Source organism: Anser brachyrhynchus (assembly GCF_964034855.1).
Source record: "Anser brachyrhynchus genome assembly, chromosome: 14".
NCBI lineage: Eukaryota > Metazoa > Chordata > Aves > Anseriformes > Anatidae > Anser > Anser brachyrhynchus.
In genome coordinates, this window is record NC_137709.1 from 15,242,690 (window position 1) to 15,256,856 (window position 14,167).

Consider the following 14,167-nt stretch of genomic DNA (forward strand, 5'->3'; position numbering starts at 1 on the left):
TACATGAAATGCATTAACAAGCTCCATGATATTTTCCCCGGTCAGATTTTTCATTTATGCTTTTCAGACTTAGGAGCCTAGATACAAAATAACAAAATCATTATTTAAACCATTCAATTATTTTCAGAAGTTGTTCTCTTTTCCTTCCTGAATTGGCCCCAACTAGGACACTGTTTTACAGATCACATATACTACTTGTGCATATAAAATACATGCATCTTTTAGTTGCTCATAAGTTACTTGCTATGCACAGTTGTCAAGTAGCATGACTGTTTTGTCAGAATGTTACAAGATTATTCACCAGTGTGATAAAATATTTAATAGCTACATAATACTAGTATTTGCAGCTCAGCTATATACCAGGATTCATTGAAATGTACTTAGCTTGTAGGAAAGTAGATTTTAATTTCAGTGGTTGCAGACGAGCATAGAAAGACAAGGTCATTGAGTTAATCTTCTGTAGTAAATTTGGCTTTATAGAGAAAAATGCTTTTCCCCCACTTAGCTCTGAAAAGACAGTTTCCATGTTTCACGTCAGCTTAGGTTGTCTTTAGTCCCCAGCTTGCCAGTGGAACTATGTATTTTCTTGTAGAAACTTTTCTCCTGCTTATGACTGCAATTGCAGCTATTTTCCCATAGAGATTCTACAAATCCAGGGGTTACTAATGCATTAATGTTTTGTGAGCAAGCAGCTTATATGGTTTTGTTCATTGACAATTGGATAGATGAATTTAATTAAATCTGTACACTGGTGACTGTATGAAACGTAAATGCATGCCTTCTAAGTCTTATCTCTGTTAGCAGGCAAGCATTCTGTGTTAAGCAATGGAGTAATTACAACAATTATATGGCTTTATTCTGTAGAGGAGGCTTGTTGCCTTTATCTACATTAAAACAAATCACATTCAAAACAACTCTTAATCTTTACCTGCTAATTGCTCAGTGAATCTCGACAGTGTAACATGGGAGCTGACGATTGTTTTGCTCCTGTACTTACCGTCCAAATGCTACAGGAAGCAAGCGAGTTACAGCAGCCTACTGACAAGCTGATTACTTGCTGCTTAAGTCATTTTGGCTAAACAGATCAAGGGTTAAGTAACTTGTTGGAACACTACAGTTGATTTTTGTTTATTTGTTGACATTTTCGTATTCTTCATTGTTTCAGAACTCAATTTCGTACTAAAGCCATGTTAATATACTTCCTAGTGCAACCTTTAAAAGCCAAATTTTAATCCCTTCCACATTTTTAAGTTGGTATATCACTAAACTGTTCTGCTTTCTTTGACAGGAGGCACTTTCACTTTCAACTAAACAGAATTCATGATCTGTAGATTATTACTGTGAATTCCAAGTACGCTAATACTTAAGTTCTCTTGCAAAGAACTCAGTTCAGTAATTACAGCAACAGATTGAGGGCCAGTAACATACTGTTTCTAATCCTCTCCAACCTATTAGTGGTTGACCTCATCCAAATCACTTCATCTCACTGTTTTAAGCATGTTAGCTAAACAAAAAGGTCTTTTGCATTTTTCTTGCTAATTTCATATTAACTAGCCTTCTGAAACTTCACATGATTGCTTAGGGGAAAAAAAAATCTATCTGGGGTAAGAGTCTCTTTTAAATACACTTTCAGCTACTCTGCTATAAAAAAAGTTTGCCTTTTTTTTTTTCCATTATAAATTTGTCATGTTTTCTGCCATTGCTTGAATGGGTTAAGGGCCTTACTAATAAACTTCTTAGATGTATGTAGTAGACAGGGGCCCAATTATGGAAGTGTGTGTACTTCAACAGATGTATACTTCAGTGGACAAATTCAGAGCCAAGCTGTGGTGGAAATTTACATTATAACTAGACTAGCACCTTATACTCTACTTAACTATTTTATGCTTTTCATCCTTTTGTAAAATACAAGACCAAATTAGATGTTTATTCAAAGCTTTCTAAACTTTTATGGTTAAAATAACAGTTGTAAAATACTGAATCACAAAACTGTTAGAATTTGTAAAAGATAACAAAATAAGTTTTGCAACGTGAGTGTTTGTTTAAACCTAGGAGGTCTAGAAATGGGTCTCATAACAAATATATTAAATTCATAGAATCATTAAGGTTGGAAAAGCCCTCCACGTTCATCTGGTCCAACTGTCCCCCTGCCGTCAATATCACCCACGAAACCGTGTCCTTAAGCACTAGGTCCAACCTTTCCTTGAACACCCCCACTGTCGGTGACTCCACCACCTCCCTGGTTAACTCCTTCTAATATCTAACTACTCTACCCAAGAAGAAATTTCTCCTAATTTCTAACCTGAAATTGTTTTCCAAAACCATATTTAACAGAACATGGGGTGCACTGTACCTCAAATGAATTTTAAACTTTCTTTTTGAAGTGGTATCTAAAGAGGTCTCTTAAACTTCACATCCAATATCAGTTTAGATACCCATTATGATCAATCTGTAATTTAACACTGATCCAAAATCTTCATTATTTTTTCCATGTTATTAACACTAGTTGATATAATTTCGTGTTTAAATCATTACAATGATATTTAGCTAACTCAGTATTTAGGTATTATTCTGCTCATCACGAGAAATACAGTTTGATAACAGCATCACGTAAGCATCAAAATTCACATTTCACATATAGGAATACACATATATCATCATTAGAATTATTAATCATGTATTTCTAATCTAGCCAAAATTATAGTTTACCCATCTTTGAAATGTCTTTCAGAATTCACAAGAAACAGAAGATGCATATCCCCTTGGCTTGTTACCCAGCTGTTGCGTATCACCAGCACCACCTTGTGGGTATCTCACTTAATTACTGTTTGCTTGTACAGCTTGCAGTCCCCGCGCAGGTGGGACAGCACTCAGTTGTTGCTACTTAGAAGTCTTCTTTGTGATAATCAAAGACCAAGTATAATGAGAAACAGGTAATAACTATTAAATGTTAAGACAAATTTATTTAATGAAACTTCAATTTAATTAAAATGAATTTAATTCAAATTAAATTACATGATTAAACGTTTTCAATACATTTTGGACAGGATTTATAGCACTGTTACTGTGCATTTCAAATGAAATGGAATATACCATTTAATCAGCTTTCCAAGCTGGAAATCATTAGCTTTTTTGCTGTCAAAACCAATTTAGCTTTCACCTGGAAGCCCTTTTCAGGCTTACTATAAAACACCTTCATTTTTCCCCAAATGTATGTCAGACTAGGAGTTTTGTATAAGTGAATGGGGAAAACAAGCATAAACTAACCAAATTGTTGTTGGTGTGTTTTTTTTTCCTATTTATTTAACTGTTCTTGTTAATTATGGATAATGTTAATTTAGGTTAGTCTTTAACTATAGTTCATTGTTTTAATTTTCTTATTTGATTAAAATTTTTCATCGTTGTTAAGTAGTATTTGAAATTTTTAGAAGATTATATTGAGTTTCTTGTTAAGGTATACTATACATCCATTTATCATTTAGTGTGTGCTTTCTGAAAGTGCTAATTAAGAGATATATGACTGGCAAATGTTGTAAAAATAAAAATAATTAGCTAATGGTAAGCTTTAAGAGCTATAATTCAATGCTTAAAGGTAATATAATGAAAAACTCAAACTGAGTTGTTTCTTGAAGGAATTCATCAAAGTTAAAAACACAACCACATATGCATAAAAGTGGTGTTATACACAACATAATATAGGAATAGTTTGTGGTCATTTTACATAGGAATGCACAAACCACAATCAGTAACATTATCAGTGATTGAGTTTCATTACTCTATAACCAACTAAAACTTGAAATTCCAGAATACTAAGTAAGTATCAGCACTGTTAAACATTCCTATTTCAGTAAGCTTAAGTGTGTTTATCCTAGGCTGTAACAGGGAAGACAAATAAATTGAGCTGTACTTTATTTCACTTTTATTTTTCCCATTTTTAAGATTGCTTTTAACCAACTTTTGATTTAGAGTAATTTCTTGTGATTTTACTTTCAGTGCTTATCCCTGTGTCTGCCCCTCTTAAAAAGTAAAAGCAGTTAAACACTTTAAGGTGGAACTAACGGATGTGTTTTTATACTGTTTAGGATCAAGTGGTCTTGTTCTCAGTGTGGAAGCATATAATGTTATGTGAGACCGCATGAACTGGACAAAACCTGATGTTCTTAAAGTTAATCCCTCTAATAGCATCTGATACCTGACTGTTTACATTGAGAATTATCAGACTGAAAAGTTACTAGTTTTAAGGGGCTTTAAGGCATGTCATACAGTATCTAAATTTCTTTTCAGCTGCCTGCTCCCTACCAGTTTACAAGCATGTCATCAACCACAGCAACTCAATAGCTTCATTCTGTGACTGGCAGGCTGAAAATGATTTGACCTGTAAAAGTCTTGACAGCAAACCGCTAAAAGATGTTTTTAAGACTTCTGAAGGTTTGTAAATTTTTTGTGATCCAACACCCCACCCATCCCCACCCCCAGAATTGTTTTCTCAGTTTATTTGCTTTTGAAAACAGAGGAGAAGTAGAAGTAGGGGAATGAGTAGTATTGAATCAAATGTGATAATTTAGAAAGATGAAACGGAAGATTCTAATCACTTGAATGTGTCCTTTGTATACTTGCTTAGCCCAGTAAAATTCTGGGACTTTTAGTCCTAATTTCTTTACTATGTAATTACAGTAATTGATAGCTTTAATGGAAAATCAACAGCATAACCCTAGTTTTAATTCCAAAATCATAAATAATATTTCTGCTCTACCTTAATATACAGAACTGCTTAATCTTACAAGATTAGAGTGCAAAATTTCACAAAATGTTTCAGTGAAAATGGACTGCAATAATATTTTCTGCTCTGTGTTTATGATTATAGTGTCTTTAACAATATAATAAATCTTCTTACCCAAATTCCATTGATGAATAGCTTGAAAGGTTAGCACAAATGGAAAAACTTCCTGTGTCATGTAGTGTGAAGCAGTGCATCTGGTTTCATGAAGTTTTACTTCAGCCAAAATTAGTCTAGATGTGCTATTCAAACTCAGGTAAATTCACGTTGTTTTTTAGGGCCAAACATAGCTCTTCAGAAAACTAATATCACTTTATATAGCAATTACAATGACATGCTAAAATGCCAATTTTTATATATATATATGTATGTTTTTGATACAAGTCACAACTCAGGCTCTGTTCCCTAAAAGTACTAGTTTGAAATTGGGTGGAAGAAGATAGAATATCTCAGCAGTAATGACACAAATGCTTCCTTCAGCTGAAAGTAGAAACGCAAGCATTTCTCAGCACTGAGACACTTTTTACTCCAACTATGTAGCCTTCCTTTTGGGGATTACCTCAGTATTAGGAAAAGAGGAGAATGGTCACATTACTCAGCCCTCAATCAATACCAATGAGTCTGCCCCACTGTGGAATGTCGTTAAGATATAACTACATAATACAAACTGGGGGGGTGCTATTCTCTGTCAGTTCAGTATGATGGAAAGGAGTTCTAATTGAAAGACACTCAGTAATGAAGATTAAGGTGGTAGGGAAGCTAAAACATAACTTAGATCAGCTGTTTTTTCCCCTATTGCATTCATTTAACTTTCACACTGATCATATCCAAAGAATAGTAAACTGTGCAGTAAACAATGTTTTTTCTTTTTTTTTTTTTTTTTTTTAACCTGTGGTTATATGTGTTATATGTCTATGTAATGTCTTGGGACCTTTTAAGTTGTGTGCTGACCTTAGCAGCTGGGATCTGGCTTTGGTTTAAATGATACTATCTGATAGGACTTTAACAATATCTCCAAAAATAGCTATTTAAGAAGATGGTCCTGATTAACTAATGTACCACTGGATGTCACTGTCTTTCTCCAAGTGCAAAGCTTTTTTTTTTTTTTTTGTTAATACTATGATAAAGTACTAAGGTAGGCAGTTACTGGTTTTGACTCTTTGGATAAGCCAGGCTCCTGAACTGGAGCTTACCTGTCTCCATTTCTTATATGGGTAATTTAGCTAGAATGTGAGTACCATTTGGTTTCAATGTCTGCTGAAAAATTATTTGTGTTTTATCATGAATATATTTTTGCATATGTTGAGTTCACAATGAGGTTTGCATTCATCCTGTTTACCTAAAATTTTAGTATCTCTTAGTATCTTCTTTTTCATCACCTGTTTCAGACTACTTAAATAAACTGTTTTTAAGGCAGGTCTGCCTCTACAATTAATTTTATTCTGTTATTCAGGGTTGAATGGTGGAAATACTGTTTTCTGCCCATGTGCTGTTGTGCTGCTCAGTTTTCTATAACTTCAGAGGAAAGTTTCTCTTAGTAAAATCCTGCATAGACAGCTTATGAATAGAAATGAAGTTAAATCTTGTTTGTTGTTCTGTTAATTCAAATACGTAGCTTACTGGGTCATAAGAAAGAATTGCCACCTGAAGTCCAGTTTAAATGTTATAGAAACAGAAGTAATCATGAAGGAAGCATCGAAAGTGCCATTATTTTGCTGCACAGTGTATATTATCTGTGATAGACGCCGAAACAGATGTGCTTTCCTCAACTTACAGTGAAGCTGGGACTTGGGACTTCAAGCAGAAGATAGTTTGTCCTCCCATGCTCCTCAGCTATGAAAATACAACAATGTGAATTAGTAGAACTGGTACCATTTCTTGAACCCACTTAATTCCATTTGACTCTCTCATAGGTTTCACAATTGTTTTAGTTGTAGTTTCCCTTCTGTGTAGCTCTTTAATCTTGTAAGCTTTCTTGAAACCCCCCTTAGCACCTAACCAGCTTTTAACCTGCATTTTGAATGCATATATTTAAGAAAAAATGTTTGATAAAGGCACTTCAGATTATGTTCATATTCTCTGGTCTACAGCCAAGATGTTCCATCTGTCCACAGGGTTGGTTTCTGATTTTTCTTTTGGATGCTGTTAAATGCTGACAGCCACAGATACAAAGTCATGTGATTTACATGTGCAACAAAATTCATCAACCTGCATTTTCTCTATCTTTATTTTACGGTGTCTTATAAGCTTTCTCTCTTGGACTGTGCTCTTGTTCAGCTCTTGAGCTAACTGCTGGTTTTCTCCAGGAATGCCAGTTACTTTCTCTTCCAACGCTTGGCTTGTTATCATGGTACGTGCAGACTTTTTCTCGGTGGTCTGCCAGCTGTGGTTATAGTCCATAGTTATAGTCAATAGGTTTGGTGAGGGAAGTACAGATGCTAGTGCTGTGGTTCTGTGAACTATGTAATTGGGCATAAATCAGTGCTGCAATTGAAGAACTTGGTCACTTTTTTCCTCTCCCTGACTGCTTGATTCTTTGACAATACTAATAAAAGCATTTCTATAACTTTTCAGTGAAATGATTTACAATGATTTTAAAACTAATCCAGCCTGAAGTGATAATCTTAAGTGTCATATTCTGTGCAACTCTAATGACTCCTGCTTTCTGATTAAATGACTCATTGGAAAGGTCACAGTCCTTGTTAAGGCCTTTTAAACTCTACCTTCACTGCTCTATCATTTAGACTTAATTAATTGACTCATAGAAATTTAGGACAGCATAGTGCAGATGGTGGTACTTCACATGAAATATTTCCATATTAACTTATTGGACAATTTTCCTTTGATTTTTTTGTATTCTTATCATGTTTTGTGTGAATTCAGGCTTCAGCAAGGGAAGCTTAAAGGGCTTCCATATAGGGTTTGTATTCTCTGTTAATCCATGATGTGTGGAATAACTTCTCTGAGCCGTTATGCTGTGTTTTGTGAATTGACTTGCAAGTATTTTGTGTGAGCTGAGTAATGTTATATTTAGTGTGGCATAGTAGAAAGCTACGTTGTGCTATGACCTTGAAGTTGTTATGAAATCAAACTACATCTTATCAGTTGAGGAGATTTGTTCACGTTTAAGTTTTTGCCATTCCAATACACTTGCTGACTCATTCAAAGAGCAAACAGATGTGGAAGAGGGTTTAACTCAACCAAAGTTGAACTGGTTTTTGCATAAGTAAATTTCTCTATAGACCAGACCCTTTAAATTTGGGCGAGATTAATTTGTTGAGCTTTATAGAGCTCCATGTTGTTCAGAGTTTCGGGAAGATAAACCCTTCACTTTCCCTATAAAGGCAGGCATCCGCAGAGTGGAGAAAAAAAAATACAACAGGAAGTGTAGTCATGCTCTTAAGCACTTTTCAAATATTCTTTACTCATTAGGAGGCACTTTTACAAGCAAGCCACCTATATTATAACTAAGTTCCATGTCAAATTTGATGTGTCCAACCAATCAAGTAGACTGATGCCACTGGTCTATCTTAAAAGTTTGCTTTAGCTGATCAGTATAACACATTATTCAGTGAGATTTCTCCATATCTTCTGGGGGAAGAGTATTAGACATCTAGTATAAGGTGCTTGCCTAAGTCAAACCATTGAATATTGCTTGGTTCCATCCAGCAATGTGTTATAGTAGAGATGGAAATAACTACTATAAACTTTGTCAAAAAAGGAAATGAACACTACATAAGTTTTCTTCCATATATAGGATAACAAGTTCTACAGTGTTCTCTTTTAAAGCATAATATTAAGTTGCCTTGGGGCCTTTATCTTGTCTCATAAAAGCTAATAGATTTTTGCTTTAAACTTTTGCTGCAAGTATGATTAGTTTTAGAGTGACTACAACAAGGAAGGTACATTTCTACTTTTATGTACATGCAGTACCTTCACTAAATAACTCATACTTGCACCATACAATTGTGCTGGCTTCACCTCATTGAGTGCAGCTTCCTTCAAGATGATCCTGACAGACCTCAGGATGGGTCTTTAGTATGCATCTTCTGTGAATTTGTTTTCTAACATTTTTAGAGGTTTGCTCAACACAAAACAGTTTTCTCTGAAGCCAGACAGCCTGGTGTAAAACTTGAACCAAGTTGATATTGGATGTATTATTCCTTCTTCTGTCCTGTTGTGTCACACAAGTGCAATACACTACCAAATAGAAGAAAAACATTAATTACTTAACTTTTAAGTATCACTTAAGCCCTACCTTAAATTTAACAGATTGCATTATCTCAGGTTGCTTCCAGAAAGTACTTTTGAATTTATTTAAAAAATAAAATCTAGCACGAACTGTTTTGGCAGTCACTTCCCAGTTAGAGAATGCAAGTCCCAATTAAGGCTTTTCCTTAGGCAAACTTTAAATGTGATGGGAGGAGTAGGAAGAATCATCCCCTGACTCAGTTGTTTACCACAGGTTTTATTTTGAGAGAGCTTATGCTGACTTCTTATGCACCTTTGTAATAGCTTCTTTACTCCTACTTTTCCTTCAGGGGGAATAGAATCAAATGTGTTTAATTTTTAGGCACAAAACTGGCAAAAGGTTGTGTAATTAATACTCCTTCCAATAGAATATGAGTTAAAAGAATTGGAGCACATTCCGTTTAATATTTTTGGCTGGCACCTTCAAACAAGTAGTGTTTGAGATACTTAAATGTTGAGCACATGCCTCTCCTCAAGAGTTCTGAAGATCCTGGCCTTCAGTATAGACATTACAGGTCCTCACATATTTTGGCTTCTAGATAATTTTTTTTTCCTGATCTTTAGCCTGTTACGTGCAAATAATCCAGACCCTAGAACTCATTAGCTCTCAGAGCTGCTTCCTCCTTTTTTAACTTCTTTTTATTTAGGCATCTTGTTTCTGGAATTACAGGTGAGTGAAGAAAATTTTAAAAATACAATGTGGAAAGCAGTCATTTGTAGTAGTCTAGCTTTATTAGAAACAGATATATTCTTTCTTTGGAATAGAACTGTTGAAGAGAGTTATTTTGATTATCTTTAATATAGTAGTCTTGTAAAAGGCATTTTGATTATTAACATAATTTATAGTTGAGAATGAAGGAGAAGATAATTTGTTTTTAAATTACCATTCATAATTTGCTATACTGTTTTTTCAGGTACAGAAATTTTGGATGCATTAATATGAACCTCAAGAGAAAGTTGTATGAAACAACCCAGATCTGCTTTATTTTGTAGGCATTTGGGATATTACTCAGAATGATCAGAATGCATATATAGATGGGGTGTAATTTTAATAGAATAGCAAGCTGGGAAACAATGTGTTGAAACTGTGTATAAAGCCTGCATTGGCAAATCTAGATCTTAATGATATTTTTAATAGTGATATTTTTGTTTGGTATTTCTGTGTCTTTGCTCTAGCATGTTATGTTACCGAAACAAAAGGGATAGCTGTAGTTAAAAAGCAAAGTGTAGATATATGCACAGAGTTATTTACCTATGGTGGTGCTATCTGCTTTTCAAACTGGGGTCTGAAGTGTTTGGCTTTAGCATGAATTTCTTAAAATTTGCTGGAGTCCTCCATTATGTTAATTTTTAACAAGCTATTTAAACGACTACCCAAATATTAGGCATCAGTTTGTAGTGGCAGTCTGTGTCCAGTCCAGATTTCAGGACAATAATTGATTGAATGTAAGCACTAATAGTGGGAAATGAAGCTTGTAATATTCAAGTAGTGTTATTGAAGGCTTACCAACAAAAGCCAGGATTTGTATACAATCTAGTTGAAGGGTTTACTCTGCTCTGATGAGTGTTCAGACAATGGTTTCCACAATGGAAAGTGAAATACATATGTTTCCCAGTGAACAAGGAAATAGTTAACACCTGAATCAGCAGCCCAACTGCCTTCAGTCAGTCTGTAATTGACTGTCTATTCTGCAGAAAGTGCTGTTGTTCTAACTACTAATATTAAATTGAAACTCCTATGGAACTTGATATTTTGATCAGATGTTCACAAATATTTCATTTTAAAACATTTATCAACACCAAATGTACAAGCAAGGCAATTTTTCTAAGTAGACAGAAGAAACAATTTTGTGTCTGGTAGCACTGTGCTACTGTTTTTTGCCTTTGTTTATTGTTTAATTTTTTACCTGTGGTTGACATATGTCTGTCATTTGTGTTCTCTCCTTGCTTTTATTATATCATAGAATCATAGAATATCCCGAGTTGGAAGGGACCTGTAAGGATCATCAAGGCCAACTCCTGGCACTGCACAGGTCTGCCCAACAGTTTAGACCATGTGCCTAAGTGCACAGTCCAATCGCTTCTTAAATTCAGACAGGCTTGGTACAGTGACTACTTCACTGGGGAGCCTGTTCCAGTGTGCAACCACCCTCTCGGTGAAGAACCTCTTCCTGATGTCCAGCCTAAACTTCCCCTGCCTCATCTTAACACCATTCCCGCGGGTCCTATCACTGGTGATTATGGAGAATAGGTGACCTGCCTCTCCACTCCCACTCGCAAGGAAGCTGTAGACTGTGATGAGGTCCCCCCTCAGCCTCCTCTTCTCCAGGCTGAACAGGCCAAGTGACCTCAGCCGCTCCTCATATGTCTTCCCCTCTAGGCCCTTTACCATCTTCGTCGCCCTCCTCTGGACACTCTAACAGTTTAATGTCCGTTTTGTACTGTGGTGCCCAGAACTGCACACAGTACTCGAGGTGAGGCCGCACCAGCGCAGAGTAGAGCGGGACAATCACTTCCCTTGACCGACTAGCAATGCTGTGCTTGATGCACCCCAGGATACGGTTGGCCCTCCTGGCTGCCGGGGCACACTGCTGGCTCATATTCAACTTGCTGTCAACCACGACCCCCAGATCCCTCTCTGTGGGGCTGCTCTCCAGCGTCTCGTCGCCCAGTCTGTATGTATAGTCAGGGTTGCCCCATCCCAGGTGCAGGACCCGGCACTTGCTTTTGTTAAAACTTCATGTGGTTGGTGATCGCCCCACTCTCCAATCTGTCCAGAAAGTTAAGGAAATATATAGTATATATAGTTAAGGAAAGTAGATATACAGTTATATCAATATATACAATATATAGTTAAGGAAAGTAGAAAACTAAATCTTAAAGTGAATATCAGATCTTCTGTAATATGTGATCTCATTTGCTCATCACATACTGAATATACAGATTGTACTAAAGTATTTTTAGTGTACAAATTAATTTTTCTTGGTAAATGAGCTAAATAAAAATGAAATTCAACTGTTCAGAAAGATTTGAACTGCATGTTATGAAATGGTGGCTGCGTGCCAACTGTGATCTTAGTGTCATGTCATCAAGGTACTTCTTGATCTCAAAACTCTGCTATGACCTCACATCAGGATAGCGTGTGCTCAAGTGAGTCATGGGGGTAGAGTTGCCGTGCAAAAATGCGTTAACTCAAATTAGGCTTGCCTTGTTTGCTTGCAAGTTTATGTTTTGCTGAGCACTTCTGAATGCAGCAGGTTTCAGAAGGATGATTCTAGGTAAAACATTCTGGGGGGTATACAGAAATTAAGTTTGTAGCAGTGTGTTGTGGTGTTACTCCAGTGCACTGCACTGAGGGATGTCTTCTCCAGTACTGTCAAAGGTGGATTCAAAAATGTTTTGACCTGACATACGACTTGACTTCTTGGCCTGTGCCTTTTAAACCATGAACATAATGTAAGCTGAACTTTTTATTATAAATACACTGCTATCTAACTTTGTTAGCTTTCGGGGTGCACAAGAGCAGTGCTCAGTCTGTGGCATTGGTTCATGCTGTGCCATGAACCAGCTCACTTCTGTGCTGTGAACCCACAGTACCCTTACACACCCCGTGCTCTCATATGCAGCACAGTGGCTGCAGATTTTCACTATTCCACCTAAGTTTTTTGCTATTGAGATGTTTTTGTTAAATAATATAAAATCATTCTTGAATTGCTGTTTTTCAGCCATTCTTTCACAATGCATTCAACTAATTTACAGATCATGTCCTGTCCCACAAGTGTAAACCCACAGAGATTTAGAACGTGTTATGAAGAATGGATGATCATTAGGGATTTAGGGAACCATCCCATAAAGGTGCTGTTTGATATTTTTAATTCAATGTTTTTTTCTGAGATAAACAGGAATAAAATGTTTCACTAGTAAATGTTCTAAATATATCTATGGCTTGATCCTCTCATCCTTTTGGGATGTGCACAGAAGGTAGCTAGCTTTGTCAAAGGAAGCTCCTAGGATGGAGTGTTCATTAGGGATGTTAGTCTCTCTAGGTTCCACCTAAGAACAATGGGTAAAAGAGCTCCTCCAGAGACTGATCTAGAGAAATATCCCAAATTTATGTGATGGTTTCAGTTTATAAGTAACACTTGTTCTCCAAATAAGTCTCTGGAGGTGTCTTTCTCTCCACTGGTTATGGAAAGACAACTTTTTTTACAGATTGTTTCAGTTGATCTTTTAATATAACTTGGAAGGAGTTAAAGCTCTCTTTCATCTTGGACAGTGTAATAGTATGGAGTTAGCTGACTGCTGTTAGGAGAAAAGAGCTGCATTGAATGTAACTGGTATGATTTACAGTATAATTCTTAATCCTTCAGCAATGTACTTCCACTTCTATATGGAGCAGCTTACTGTCAATTAATCCTCTGTTATTCTTCCACTAATTGCTAATAAATAAAGTCAAATATTCCTCTCAGTGGTTGTATATTGGAACCATGCCACATACATGTTAAAGATAAGGCTGTTCATACAAAAAAAAAAAAGGAATCTGGCAATGAAGAAAACTACTGAGGTGTTTTATTTACTATAGTGTGGGTAGGTGTGATGTTATTACAGATAAACTGCTTAAAAAGGACTCTTTTTTTCCCCTTTATTTTAATAGAAGGCCAAGTAAACAGACAACTGGCGATGGATCACATTGGACCAGGGTTTCTTAAACTCCAGTCTATGAAGCCATCTTTGGCTTAAGCTTTAACTCAGAACAGGAACAATGAGGAACTGAATGCATATGGCCTAAGACTGACAGTAGCAGTCTAATGCAAAAATAAGCTCGATCCATTTAGCTGGCTTGAAATGAAAATATTTTTAACATTCAGTATCTCTCATGTATATCTAACATTAATTTAGCATTTTGTGAGGAGTTGGACTTGGTTTGGGTATTAAACTTTCTCATCCATACAGGTTTCATCTGCAGTTCATTATGTTTGGACAGCCTACCTTGAATATCTGCTCAGTTCTAAATATCTCCAAATGTGGTAATCAAGTCTGTTTACCCCAGGCTCATGTTCTGCTTTAACCTTTGTGATCAAGTTAAGGAAAACAAAACCAAAAAAGGCAGTTCACTGATGCTTGTTAGAGTACTGGTGT

The 14,167-nt window shown here is 36.0% G+C and overlaps 1 protein-coding gene and 1 long non-coding RNA gene across 3 annotated transcripts in view; one reads left to right on the forward strand and one right to left on the reverse strand.

The window, feature by feature from the left end:
- Positions 1-2,805, reverse strand: part of SPDL1 (spindle apparatus coiled-coil protein 1) — a 28,023-nt gene extending 25,218 nt beyond the window's left edge. The window contains exon 1 of the mRNA XM_080554764.1: positions 2,710-2,805. The gene's annotated coding sequence lies outside the window, so the exon portion shown is untranslated. The remainder of the gene's footprint in view (positions 1-2,709) is intronic.
- A 419-nt stretch (positions 2,806-3,224) lies between these two features.
- LOC308177623 lies at positions 3,225-11,008 on the forward strand. 2 transcript variants are annotated; one of them, XR_013939275.1, is made up of 3 exons: positions 3,225-3,280; positions 3,726-3,813; positions 4,285-5,583. It is a non-coding gene; the product is annotated as an uncharacterized lncRNA (long non-coding RNA). The 2 variants fall into 2 exon arrangements; XR_013939276.1 differs by adding an exon at positions 9,943-11,008 and having other exon boundaries at positions 3,234-3,813; positions 4,083-4,428.
- Positions 11,009-14,167: the final 3,159 nt, after the last annotated feature.